This window comes from Protomyctophum parallelum (assembly GCF_964188405.1).
Source record: "Protomyctophum parallelum genome assembly, chromosome: 12".
NCBI lineage: Eukaryota > Metazoa > Chordata > Actinopteri > Myctophiformes > Myctophidae > Protomyctophum > Protomyctophum parallelum.
In genome coordinates, this window is record NC_139712.1 from 21740674 (window position 1) to 21756129 (window position 15456).

Sequence of the window (15456 nt, forward strand, 5' to 3'; positions counted from 1 at the left end):
AACTCTCTCTCTCTCGATCTCTCTCTCTCTCTCTCGATCTCTCTCTCTCTCTCTCTCTCTCTCTCTCTCTCTCAGAAGTAAACTCTCTCTCTCTCTCTCTCTCTCTCTCTCTCTCTCTCTCTCTCTCTCTCTCTCTCTCTCTCTCTCTCTCTCTCTCTCTCAGAAGTAAACTCTCTCTCAGAAGTAAACTCTCTCTCTCTCTCTCTCTCTCTCAGAAGTAAAGCGCATCTACCAAAAAAATTAAAATTAAATCTAAACCACTTAAACCCTATCCTTAGTTAAGTGGGGTCCTTCAGGGCTCTTTGCCGATGCCTTTTCAGTTTTCGCTCCACGTTAAATATATCTTGGCCTGTCTGCGAGCGACTTTCAGCAAAAAGTTTAACCGCAGAATACGGATGCTGGGGGTTTAAGTGGTTACATTTGCGGGATATGTCAGATTCCCATGTTGACCGTATTGCGCATTTTGGACAAAATGGCCGCCACGTGAACGGAGTCGGTTAAACCTCGACCCCATTGAGACCTGAGGACGCGTCTGTGTCACCTTATGGCTTTAAGCCATCACTTTAAACTTTAGCTGTTGAAAAACAGCAGATCTACAAGCTCGTAGCGCGGCACCGAGTGCCGCGCTACGAGCTTGTAGGTCTGCTGTTTTTGAGAAAATCGTGAAAACGTGGCGCAAATCTTTGACTATATTATATTCTTTCACGGCGAATGTTTTAACTCATATATTTGCATCTGGAACGTCATATTTTCAGTTTGGGGGGGGGGGGTCCACGAACACGGTCAAATACAGATAATTATGTGGTTCCTCAACAGGAAATGGTTACTTTGAGTGCACCACTGATATACCTTTTTCAGTAGAATCGGGTCCTCAGGCCTCGATGGGCTACTATAGGAGCCGGCAAACTCAAAATGGGTGCTGCCGTTTACGGGGATGTCTGAAGCCTGCATCCGGACGGAGGTTTTCTCCTGTTTACCTGTTTATGATGACTATATAGCTAATTAAATTAAAATAATAATAATTATAGTAATGTTGATTGCCACACTTTAATAATAATGCCAAATATTTTATACTGGTATACATTTCTTGCTCGATTTTTTTGGCTTTTATTGTTATTGAATATGTAATGAATGATGATTGGAACAATGCTGACTGAAGCATGTGTTTGATGATAATAAAGAAACATTTGGTACAGTGAGCTAGTACAGTACGTACAGTATGTGGGTTGTTGCCAGTGGTTTGAAGTAACTAACACGGAGTCCGCCAGAAACGAGGAACACGAAGGTTTAAATTAGTACCCTAGCCCGCCAAACCCGAGATTCTCGGGTTTGAGGGTTTGTAATTGTTTAATCAATTTTTTGATCCGATCGTAATGCTAGCTGATGTTGCTACCCGCATCGACACATACTGGGACACAGTGGCGGCGGCCATTTTGAACATGCGCGCGCATCCACTACCAGTCTAAGCCCACCATGCACAGCTCTGTATCTCAGAAACGACATTGAGGGGGCCGTTTCTGGTGAATACAAGGGTTTTCAACGGGCTGTAGCAGGCGGGCTGACACTCGCGGACGCCTTTTTCCACCACCGACTGACACAACAACATCCGGGCATGATGGCAATTTGTCATTGTGACATGCCATTACGGATATTTGGCTCTTCAAAGTAAGCGCGATAAAACCTTGGCAATACACCATCAAGGGATTCATTAATGCTGGCGCGAATTGAGCCGAGCAGTGCATTAAAAATCAAACACATTTTCATATAAATGGTGCATTTATATACCGCCTTTATCAAAGAGGCTTTACAATCACACACCGAACAAAGTGTAATGCTTTATTGGGTCGTCCACTCACAGTTAACAGTCTTTGTGTTGAGTTTGTAGCCTACTGTAATTCTGCAAACTGTTAATAAATATTTCATTCAATCAATCAATGACTGAGGAAACCATGCAAGGCACCCATGCACCTGCACATGGGGAGAAATTAGAGGTTCAGAGTCTTGCTCAGGGGTGCCCACACTTTTTAGACATGTGGCCCACCTGCACAGCCTGTGTGATCTACTCGTAGATCACGATCTACCTGGGACTCTTGCTCAAGGACACTTTGACACTAACTCTGGGGGAGCCCGGGTTCAAACTGGGAACCTTGCGGTTCCTATCCGGTCTCTACCCCTGAGCCACTGTATAATAATATATTATAATCACTCCTCACTGATCCTCATGATATGGTGACATTCTTTGTCGACTCGAGGGCTGTTGGACAGTTCTGAACCCCCCCCTACCAGTGACATCATCGATGGGGAATTGAAACGAATACAAAGTGCATGCTTTCTATTCGTGGAAAGTTAGCGTTTTTTACAGCAAATTTTGATTCTGTTTTAGTCATATAGTCTTGAGTAAAATTGAGTCTATGTTTTGTCATATTTTGGTAATCAGGGAAATGTTTTAGTGTTGGACTAGTTTTTTAGTTGACCAAATATCATAAGATTTTAGTCGACTGAATCCACAGTTGATTTATGTATTTTGGCGGGCCTTGACGGAGCCATAATGGCTGATTGTACACCTGTCAGTGGGGAGCGTTGGGCGGGAGGAGTAGGACGAAGGCCCTACAGTACGCAAGTTTTTTTATTCCTAGGATAGCTCAGGAAAGGAGCGCTCGTTTTACCACACTATTAGTAGTCAAGGAAAGCGCCATCCGTGCGGGCGGAACCTCACCTTCTAATATAAACACAAACCCCGTTCTGCCTCGCTAGCCTAGTGGACTACTACACAGACTTGTAATACATGCTTCGCTCGTTCGTGCCCCACCGCCACTGTTTTTACAACCGCAGACTTTTTAATAGTTTTTGGATTAAGGTTGGTGAGGGGTACGTCAATAGTTTTTGGATTAAAAGAGTTTGCCTGCCGGGAATTGTTTAATCCAGGTTACTGGCGCTGCTTTTTACGACATTCCCGCCTTTTGTTTTATGTGTTTAATCCGCCGTATTGTAATAAATAAAAAGAAACTCTGTCTTTGCCGCGGAGCTAGAGACTAGATGGTTTCGTTTTGATGACGAAACCGGAAGTCAACACATGCTGTGGGCTGCTAGGGCTTCTGGGAAATTGAGTCCAATGCAAATGAATGGGGTACAACGCCTCATGGAGGCGGGTCTTGTGCTGCGTCTTCCGGTTGCACCAAAATGGGTGGTGGTGCGATCGGTTCATAACAAACCGAGGAACCTTTTTTCGCCGGATTTTCACGGATCAAAAGCCCAAATAATTCAGCGTATGCTCTAAAGGTAATACAACAATCTCGGCAGCGTAGGGTATTTGATTAAAATGCGGGTTACGCGTTTTAATCAGTCAAACTGTTTTAAAAAGACTGGATTATGGTTGGTGAGGGGTGCATTAAAAAGACTGGATTAAGGTTGGTGAGGGGTACGTTAATAGTTTTTGTATTAAGGTTGGTGAGGGGTGCATTAAAAAGACTGGATTAAGGTTGGTGAGGGGTACGTTAATAGTTTTTGTATTAAGGTTGGTGAGGGGTGCATTAAAAAGACTGGATTAAGGTTGGTGAGGGGTACGTTAATAGTTTTTGGAATGAGGTTGGTGAGGGGTGCATTAAAAAGACTGTATTAAGGTTGGTGAGGGAATGCGTTGCTCCCCTGCTTGCGGTTATGTTTAGGTTAGAGTTAGAGATAGGGTTAGTACTATAGTCCTAGAGTACTAGTAGGCATAAACACTTGTGTGCGGTCCAAAACACAGCCCAGCACTTCCTATACTCCACTGACAACCAATCACAGTGCTCCAAAATGACTCGAATCCGCAACCATCCTAGGAAAAAAAAAACTTGCCTACAAGTACGTCCACCCCGGGGGGGGGGGGGGGGCTCGTCACTGGCAGATGAGTTGGTAGGATTAGAGCCTTAGATATAGACAGTTACGCAAACTGCGTTCACTTCATGGGGCCAGTCCAATGGCTCTTACTTGCGTTGAAAACAATGTATTTCTAACTCCAGCTTGTCTCAGTTCAGGCTGCATGAACAGCGCTCGAGCACTCGTGTCTGCCCCCTCTATATCGTAACTCTTCTATTAGATGGCTTGGGTAGGATATAAAGACACAGCTACGTGTCTTTATACGTAGCTGCTACTGGCAGGTGAGTTGGTATAAAGACAGAGACGACACGAAATGTGTGTGGTGAGGAATTAATTAAAGCATTACGACTACATTGGGAAGAAAATGGAGTGAGAAAAGAAATTGGCTACTCAAAAAAAATCATATAATAATCTTGTTTCAAATGTCACTGTTAGGCGAGTTTCTGAGAGCCTCCTACTGTTTAAATAGTTGAAATATGGGCCCGGCCCACGAGCATATGGTGGTCGGTGATTGTCCGGGCCCCCCTAGGCCTGCAATGCCAGCTTGACTACGCGGCGGGCGTGTCGCGAGTTTGAATCCTGACCTTTGCTGCGTGTCACTCCCTGTCTCTCTCCCCATTTCCTGTCAGTCTACCATCCTATAGTCCTATCAATAAAAAAGCCCCAAAAGGAATGTTCTCCACTGTGTGTCCACAAGCATAGTAAAACAAGTGCACGCATGCACAAACACAAAGCATGGGGGGGGGGGGGGGGGGGGGGGGGGTGGAACGTACGCCCTCCTGGCGAGAGCTCATCTAGGCTAATGGAATATTCATTTCCTTATGGCCAACGCTCAGCCATGCTCGGCAGAGCCAATGAGGATTCTGCCTCTTCCGTTTGATTCTCATTCTTTCCCCCCTCTTCATCATAGTAAATTATGAATCCCCCCCCTTAAGATTCAGCTTGGGGTTAGCCAGCCTTAGATAGAGGTTCTGTTTGGTGGTGTAGTTTTACATACGTTTTACATTATACTTATAGTCATGTGCTATAATGTCACACGCCAAAAACAAACAACTGCGCTTATTGTTGTGAGCTTGTTGATTATCTATTTTTTGGACAATATTGTCTGTTTTTAATACTATCTCCAATACCGTCCTCACAAGTATAGAAATTCAAACGTGTGTTTGAGAGAGAGAGAGAGAGAGAGAGCCATGCTATTACATGCCATGACAGCCATGCTATCACAGTGTTGAATGTAGCCTACTACACCAACCTCAGTGAGGCTGCATTATTCAGCTAAAATGCCCACAGAGGCGTAAGGCAGCCCCTGCCCCCGCATCGCTCCACATTAGGGGGCTTATGCGAAGGCAGCGCTTCATTCGAATAACTCGGTTTAATATTGAATGTGATTATTAAAGCCGAGTGGGGTAACCCACTTTGGGGGTTAAACATAGCTGCTGCTGCTACGCATGCATATACGTATACACACATAATGATGCGCTCAATCCACACCTTTCCCAGAGTGAGCTAGAATCCCCCCCATTAGGATAATAAAATCCCTGAGCTGAATAGTGTGCAGATTATGCAGAGTGGTTTGAACGCCGGCGTTTTATTGACACTGACATGATCCAACCCAATTTAGTTTAGAGACTATATACAGCCAGGTCTTCAAAACGTCAAAATAGATTATTCAGTTATGACATCGAGAACGAGCAAACAATAACAGCCAATAATCTGATGACAAATCATAGAGAATAAGTAATTATTTAACTCCTGCAGTTGTAACTGTCACATAATGTCACTCACAAGTTAACACAGAGCCACGGTTCAATGAGACAGACAGACAGATGCTATATATTCGACACAGATTAACCTATAGCACTGCACTGCATTCTTGTCGTCTCGTCCCCCCCCCCCCCCCAACACAGCGTCTTTGAGTGTCATGAAAAGTATATTATTATTCCTGGCAGTGGTGGAAAGGCAAAAGGGCCTTTCTGTGTGGAGTTTGCATGTTCTCCCCATGTCCCCTAGGGTAGGTACCCTCACATGTTCTCCCCGTGTCCCCTAGGGTAGGTACCCTCACATGTTCTCCCCGTGTCCCCTAGGGTAGGTACCCTCACATGTTCTCCCCGTGTCCCCTAGGGTAGGTACCCTCACATGTTCTCCCCGTGTCCCCTAGGGTAGGTACCCTCACATGTTCTCCCCGTGTCCCCTAGGGTAGGTACCCTTACATGTTCTCCCCGTGTCCCCTAGGGTAGGTACCCTCACATGTTCTCCCTGTGTCCCCTAGGGTAGGTACCCTCACATGTTCTCCCCGTGTCCCCTAGGATAGGTACCCTCACATGTTCTCCCTGTGTCCCCCTAGGGTAGGTACCCTCACATGTTCTCCCTGTGTCCCCCTATAGGGTAAGTACCCTCACAAAAAACATGGAGTAATCCTGGTCTCTAAACTGCCTCCCCCTGGCCAGCCGGGGCGCCTGATGGAGGGGAAAGGAACTGGTCGGAATAACGTATTGCTACGTCCAACCGGGGAAACTTGTCAAGTAAAAAGAAGCGGCTTGGACTCCTTGTGCATTGAAGGAAAGCATGAGGTCAGTTCGTGCCTGTACATGTGACTAGTATTTACCCTGTTGTTGGTTGTCCAGGGTTAATTCTGTTTGATGTGTGTGTATATATATATATATATATATATATATATACTGTAAATCGCTCTGGATTAAGAACGCCTGCTACAAGTCCTGTAGAGTTGATGAGTCTACTACTAGTGTCTGTATTGTCTGTCTGTCTGTCTGTCTGTCTGTCTGTCTGTCTGTCTGTCTGTCTGTCTGTCTGTCTGTCTGTCTGCATTATTCAAGATTAAATTCTGAAACTGATTGGAATTTGTATACCATTAGATCCAATTCACTACATCTTAGGGGCAGACATGAATACCACACTAACTAAAAGTCACCAACATCTAGTATACAAGCCTTGCATTATGCTGCTCAGCTGTCAATTCTTCATAAATGGATAGATGACAGCCCTCCTAGTGTTATATTATGGTTTGAAAAAGTGCTACGCTTAATGCCACTGGAGAGGCTCTCATGTGTCCTTCGGGGCAACCTGGACGAATTTGTGGAAGCATGGCTGCCATACGGGGACGAGTGGTCAGATGCTATGTGTATTGGAGTGACCGAGGAGTGGTCAGATGCTATGTGTATTGGAGTGACCGAGGAGGCCAGTCAGATGACATACCAATGGGGAGGTAGGGGTTAGACTTACATAAACTAAGAGATGATGGTAGAAGCTATATTGTGATGTCTAATATACTCAATTAGGTGTGAAAATGTAAATATATGTAGGCCTACTTGTGATTTGTATATACTTTCTGTCCTTTGGCATATGTATTTTATGATTTGCATACACTTTTTGTTTTTGTTTTTATGTCCTGTTATTGTACTGTCAACCCATTTGGGATTATGGTTGATCTCATGAATGTCTTATAGATCTTGATCTAAACCCTCTGAGAACCTTCAAGTGTTTGATAGAGGGAAAAGAACTGTTACAAAAGGGGGTTCCCGCCCAGAATGGGTTAAGTGTCGTATGTTGTGTCCATGTGTCATAAGTTCATGTACTGTCCATGTATTTTTCTGTTTAATAAAAATATTGAAAAACACAACAGAGAGAAGGAAAACCAAAACGCCATTCCAAACCTAATGCTTCTGCAAAATATAATTTTAAAGTCGAAAGCTATTGATCGCACAAAGCTGGCCACTTACATGTTCTGAACAGTGTACCCACTGGCTTTCATCGCACACTCCATTGATTCTTGTCATTCCACTGGCAAAAAGGCATCTCTTTCCCTCATCCATCGCTAAACAAAAGACCCAAGAGAGGCATATATTCTTCAGCTTTGTCAAATCAAATCAAAGTTTATTTATAGAGCACATTTTCAAAGACCAGGAGGCCAACCAAAGTGCTGTACAGGAAACATGACACAAGTAACATAGTAAAACAAAATCAAAGCAACACAAAAAAGTACACAGGTTAATTAGGTCAAACATTGAAAGCCAGGGAGAAGAAATGGGTTTTGAGTAAAACATTTTGTCAAACATACTTATTTTAAGGGAAAGTCTACAAAGAAAGAAGAACAAGTGTGGCCCTGGGGAAGGAATGAAAAATATGTTTCCTCTATTCTATTCCTCATCATCTTGTCCATGTTCTTTGCTAAAGACGAGCCTGTAAGTTTTCACTGTTTTAGTGGTTAATTCATAATGTAACGTCAAAAGTACAATATTTGCCTTTGAAATGATTACTCAAGTCTTTACCGTGTACTTACTTCGGTACTCAAGTAAATTAACCATGCACTGCTCCTAGTTAACGCTGTGTGTGTGTGTGTGTGTGTGTGTGTGTGTGTGTGTGTGTGTGTGTGTGTGTGTGTGTGTGTGTGTGTGTGTGTGTGTGTGTGGGGGTGCGGGTGCAGGTGCGGGTGCATGTAATTACTGCAGCGGCTGGTGTGAACCTGACACGGACGCCAGGGCCTGTGGGCGTGTCCGGTCAAATCCAATCTGCCGTGCAATGCATTCGTGCTGTTGTTCTCAAAGTGGGGTCCTTGAGGGAGGAGCGGGTTCCAAGGGGACAAAAGCAAAATGAGTTAATATAGTTAATATAACTTCCAGAAGCTTGTCAGAAAATAATTGTGTTGTGCCAGGGCCCAAAGGGGGCCCCAGGTGTGTGAAAAGAAGAAGAATAAAATTTGATCCTTTTTTTTCCATTTCCTGAGAAGGGTTTTGGACATACACGCCCGGCAGCAACGATATATCTTTTTTTTGTTATTGCTTTTTCATGTGATAGCCTATCTTCACTCTTCAGGACAACACCTCGTCCAATCTCTGTGCTTTATGCGGTTATCTCAGTGCCAACCACAGACCACCTTGTCTCTTCTCTTTGTGTTTCTGCCGTCATATTATGAATGGAAGGACCCTCGCTGCGCTGTGCGCCCCGAGGCAGGTCGAGTGCCCATGCAGCTCCTTAGTCACCGTGACATGATAGGACGTAATGACCACAGCAGCAGCAGCAACAGCCCACTATGCGGTGACATGACCTCATCTCTGTGCCAGTTCATTCTAGCATGTCTCTGTGTGTGTGATCCAAATCAAAAACCCCACCTTGGAGGGAAGATTGCACTTTGATAGCTTTACTTTGTATTGCCACTTATTTGGCTGGCGAATCAAATGCATTTGTTGAAATGGCTTAGTTCTATGCAGATATAACCACGTCACTTTCTTGAATGAAGTATTGGTACTGGTCAAATAATATTAGTCAACTGAAGTCAAATTCAAAAGTAGGCTCTATATGTGGTTTTTCAAATATTTATTTAGTGCAATGTTTATACAAATATATATGTCTTTGAAATGAAATCTATTTATATATATATATATATATATCCCAAGAAATAGTACAGTGTAGTATATTCTCCAAACATGTACTTGCGTACAGTAGGATACGCAAGTACATCTACCTATGCCCGTTACGGAGCACTATTTGTTGTCCTACGGACTCTGCGGCGGCTCCCCTCTGCAGTAATCCACAATCTACTGTATACCAACATTAAGCAAGACAAAGTGAGAGCGGGTAGATTGGATGTGGACGCTGGCGACGGTTATTGAGATGGATACGCCAACACATCCCGCTGTGCCGTCTCACTGGCCTCAGGGCTCTGGAGGCCGGCGGGCCTTGGTGAGAATCCAGACGAGGCGAGAGAGAGAGAGAGAGAGGCAGGAGTGAACCATTTGTTTCCTCATAATGATATTGGATGACTTCTGGCCGTGCCATTAGAAGAGCATTAGGGCCCTAATTCTTCAGTGGCGCAGTGGCTGCAAGGAGTCCAAACTGCAGTTTGGGTATATACCCACCACCACTGCATCCACATTTTCAATATGTGAGTTAAAAACAGCGTGCGATGCCAAAACGAGAGCACTCTTGTGACATTGTGACTTAATTAATGATTATAGCACCATTGGTGGGCCTGTACGTGGCTCACACAACCTCTGTTACTCTACCAAGTACCACGAATCCCATGAGGAACTGTACACTTAAAAACAAAAAAAATGGTACATCGAAGCGTGCACACACGCACGTGTAACCAAATGGATCCTTATAAGGTCTGTAACACTGAGAGTGTGCACATGGAACCAAATGGACCCTTACAGGCCCAACACTGTTTTTTTGTTAATCATCGAATGAAAAGTGGAAGGTTGGCAAGAGAACATTTAAAAAGTCATAGCAAATACAGGTAATTTGAAAATGTTAGTTTTGTGCTTCTGTGTTTTTCTTCTTTATATATTACTGTTGAAATGTAAAATTACATTTCAATGACTGGACCTGTAAATGACAACAAAACAAAAACTAAGGCACTGGTTGTGGTAGGCCTACTTCTGGTTTACCGGAACGGGGTTCAACTCCCTGCAGTGCTCTGCTCAATGTGTTGTATTTACATGGTTTATTTTTATTTTCTGCTCATTGTGTTGCCTTATGCCTTATTTATTTATTATTTCTATTCACAAGAACTAGAACCAATTGATGATATGCACACAGCTGCCATATTGCCAGCAAGGTGCTACCTAGGTGCAACTTCCCATGGACAGCCCATTCATCCAAACAGAAAAGTGCTATTTAATTGTATTAAATAACGTCAAACTCGCCAACATTGCAGCTGTACGGAAAGCTTGAATTATCATCTTACTGTGTTTGTTTCATAATAATCCACTGTAGACATGTTATGAAAAACTTCCTGTCAAGAAATTCCTTGAAGATGATTATATTTAAATAATCAATGTCAGAGTTTGGAAGCACTCGTTATCAGTAAAGCAACCTCCTGCTGCCTCCTGCATTATTTGCAAATTCTAAACCGGTGGTACCCAATGGGCTGTTGAATGAAAAACGAGGTTAATTCTTTTTTTCAAAAATTCAAAAAACGATAGGCTATAACCCATCGTTTTTTTCATTTTCTCATTTTTTTCAAATCCTCAAAAATGATGAAAAACAGCGTGCTATAGTATGCCGTACGATATGGGCTATAGCCCATGGTCTCAAATGATGAAAAACGAGGTAATTCTTTTTTTCAAAAATTAAAAAAACGATGGGCCATAACCCATGTTTTTTGAATTTTTGATTTTTTTCAAATCCTCAAAAATGATGAAAAACGGCATGCTACAGTATGCCGTACGATATGGGCTATTAGACGAGCGTCTATAAATGGGATAAAAAACGTCTAAAAATAGACGTCTAAAAATAGACGTGTTTTAGACGTCTATTTTTAGACGTTTTTTAGACATCTATTTTTAGACGTTTTTTATCCCATTTTTAGACGCAAGTCTAATAGCCGGCTATTGCTCAGTGGGATGGTCAAAAATGTTTTTTTTTTAATCAAAAAACGATGGGGTATAACCCATGTTTTTTGAATTTTTGATTTTTTTTCAAATCCTCAAAAATTATGAAAAATGGCGTGCTATAGTATGCCGTACGGTAGGCGCTGTAGCCCATGTTCAAAAATGATGAAAAACATTTTTTTTTTTTTTTTTTCAAAAATTAAAAAAACGATGGGTTATAACCCATGTTTTTTTTTTTCAAATCCTCAAAAATGATGAAAAACGGCGTGCTATAGTATGCCGTACGGTAGGGGCTATAGCCCATGTTAAAAAATGATGAAAAACGAGGTTAAAAAAAATCAAAAATTCAAAAAACGATGGGCTATAACCCATGTTTTTTGAATTTTAGATTTTTTTTCAAATCCTCAAAAAATATGAAACACGGCGTGCTATAGTATGCCGTACTGTAGGGGGTATAGCACGTGTTCAAAAATGATGAAAAACGATGTTAGAAAAAAAAATCTAAAATTCTAAAAACGATGGGCTATAACCCATGTTTTTTTTCTCTCTGTTTTTCAAATCCTCAAAAATGATGAAAAACGGGGTGCTATAGTATGCCGTACGGTAGGGGCTATAGCCCATGTTCAAAAATGATGAAAAACGAGGTTAATTCTTTTTTTCAAAAATTCAAAAAACGATGGGCTATAACCCATGTTTTTTATTTTCTCTTTTTTTTCAAATCCTCAACAATGATGAAAAACGGCGTGCTACAGTATGCCGTACGATATGGGCTATAGCCCATGGTCAAAAATGATGAAAAACGAGGATAAAAAGAAATTCAAAAAACGATGGGCTATAACCCATGTTTTTTGAATTTTTTTTTTTTTTCCAAATCCTCAAAAATGATGAAAAACGGCGTGCTATAGTATGCCGTACGGTAGGGGCTATAGCCCATGTTCAGAAATGATGAAAAACAAGGTTAAAAAAGAAAATCTAAAATTAAAAAAACAATGGGCTATAACCCATGTTTTTTGAATTTTTGAATTTTTTTCAAATCCTCAAAAATTATGAAAAACGGGGTGCTATAGTATGCCGTACGGTAGGGGCTATAGCCCATGTTCAAAAATGATGAAAAAGGAGGTTAATTTTTTTTTCAAAAATTCTAAAAACGATGGGCTATAACCCATGTTTTTTTATTTTCTCTTTTTTTTCAAATCCTCAAAAATGATGAAAAACGGCGTGCTATAGTATGCCGTACGGTAAAATGTTCAAAAATGATGAAAAACGAGGTTAAAAAAAATAATCAAAATTTCAAAAAACGTTGGGCTATAACCCATGTTTTTTTAATAAAAAAAAAAAAAGATGAAAAACGGCGTGCTATAGTATGCCGTACGGTAGGGGCTATAGCCCATGTTCAAAAATGATAAAAAACGAGGTTAATTTTTTTTTCAAAAATTCAAAAAACGATCTTTTATTTTTTCTCTTTTTTTCCAAATCCTCAAAAATGATGAAAAACGGCGTTTAAAATTTTTTAAAAAAGGATGGGCCATAACCCATGTTTTTTGAATTTTTAAATTTTTCTCAAATCCTCAAAAATGATGAAAAACGGCGTGCGTACGGTAGGGGCTATAGCCCATGTTCAAAAAAAATCTAAAATTCAAAAAACGATGGGCTATAACCCATGTTTCTTTTTTTCCCATTTTCTTCAAATCCTCAAAAATGATGAAAAACGGCGTGCTACAGTATGCCGTACGATATGGGCTATTAGACGAGGGTCTAAAAATGGGATAAAAATCGTCTTAAAATAGACGTCTAAAAATAGACGTGTTTTAGACGTCTATTTTTAGACGTTTGCATTCAAAAATGATGAAAAACGAGGTAAAAAAAAATAAATCAAAAATTCAAAAAACGATGGGCTATAACCTATGTTTTTTTTTTCTCTTTTTTTTCAAATCCTCAAAAAATATGAAAAACGGCGTGCTATAGTATGCCGTACGGTAGGGGCTATAGCCCATGTTCAAAAATGATGAAAAACGATGTTAAAAAAAAATCAAAAATTCAAAAAACAATGGGCTATAACCCATGTTTTTTTTATTTTTTATTTTTTTTCAAATCCTCAAAAATGATGAAAAACGGCGTGCTATAGTATGCCGTACGGTATGGGCTATAGCCCATGTTCAAAAATGATGAAAAACGAGTTTTTTTTTTTTTTCAAAGTTTCATAAAATGATGGGCTATAACCCATGTTTTTTTGTTTTTTTTTCATATCCTCAAAACAGACGTCTAAAACACGTCTATTTTTAGACTTGTTTTAGACGTTTATAAACAGAACTGTCCATCTAAATTCTAAACGGATGGTTAAATATAAGTTCCCGATTGTACCTCACATGCCACTGTGGCACCGTAGATAAACCTGGGGTTTATAAGCAGAACATTCCGGGTTCAATTCTCCTGAAGAACATTTTCACTGTCCATCTAAATTCTAAACGGCTGGTTAAATATAAGTTCCCGATTGTACCTTACATGCCGATGTGGCTCAAAAGATAAATCTGAGATTCATAATCCAAAGGTTACTGGTTCAAAACTAATACTCAACCAATGCTGCAGTAATTTGAACTTTTCAAGGCTAGAATAAAAAATAAAAACTCATAAGCACCAGGAGACATCTGCTGATTGCCCCAAGGTGCCTTAGCTCAATGGTGTGGTGTGCTTGATCGGTAGCCTCTGCTACCACCTGCCTGCAGGTTCAAGTCCCATGCAAGGTACTAGTGAGGACCATCGGGAGACGGTGCTCTCTCCCCCTGTTTCCTGAAAAGTAGCAGTTGGGGGTTATGTTTGAAAGAACCCTGTCCACCTAAAATTTTACAGATAAGAATTAGGTCAAACGTTTAAAAATAAAATAGCAATTTGGCCCATCATCTGACAGAAAGAATAGTCTGTGTATTTGCATACTGGGCCAAAACTTGGTTGGAAAGTCCCTCTTTTATGTCTGGCTTCCAGGCCAGTTGGAAAAGGGCAAACTGAGAGGTGGTAAGAGTATGTTAAATTGGACATTTTCATGGTAAAAGGTTAGCTGGACAGGGTTCTTTCAGACATAAGCCCCAACCGTTACATCTCAGGAAACAGGGGGAGAGAGCACCCTCTCCCGATGGTCCTCCAGCACCTTGATGTCATGACATGGGACTTGAACCTGCCAACTGCCTGTAGCAGAGGCAACGGGTCAAGCGCTCCACACCATTACGCCAAGGCACCTTTGGGCATTCAGCAGATGTCTCCTGGTGCTTTTGAGTTTTTATTTTTCATTCAAGCCTTGAAAAGTTCAAATTACTGCAGCATTGAGCTGTAGGAGGAACAGGACTTGAACATGGAATGTCTGTACTGAAAGCCTGATGATTAGACCATTGCACCATCAGTCAGACACTCTCAGGCAAAGTCTCAGGCAAAGTCTCCTGGTCATTTTGAAGTGATCTTTTGTTCGTTAGCCTTCAGTTAGTAAAGTTTAAATAACACAGAATCATATTAATCAGATGTTTCTTAGCGCTGTTGAGGTCTTCTTTTATATGATAGTGTAACAGCCGGGAATCGAACCCTGGTCTCCCACGTGGAAAGCCAACATCTTAACCACTACGACAATTAGAGTTTTGAGGTAATCAGGCTGAGGCTGTGAGCCACTGCTAGAATAGCAGTAAATGAAGCTCAATAACTAGCATTAAACTTTAGGAAGAGTGGGATTTGAAAATGAACTCTCTGTGCGGAATAACCCCTACTACACCATCACTCAGTAACATCTGCCTCTTTGTACTGTTGAAGCGATCTTTTGTATGTTAGCCTTCAGATAGTAAAGTTGAAAGAATCAAGAGTTGAACATAGAATCACGTTCATCAGAGTGTAACACCCAGGAATCGAACACAGGTCACCTGCACTGAAGGACAACATCTTAACCACTAAGCCAAAGCAACTGCCTATGGCTCAGGGGAGAAATGAGACTTTTGAGGTCATCAGGCTGAGGCTGTGAGCCACTGCTATACAATAAAAAAAATCAAAAAACGATGGGCTATAACCCATGTTTTGTTTTTTTTTCTTCATTTTTTTCAAATCCTCAAAAAGGATGAAAAACGACGTGCTATAGTATGCCATACGGTATGGGCTATATAGCCCATGTTCAAAAATGATGAAAAACGAGGTTAATTGCAATTCCTCCGCAACACTCCGCAATTTGCTAACGGCCGGTAGTCACAGAATACAAAACTCTGATGCTGGCATTCAAAGCAGT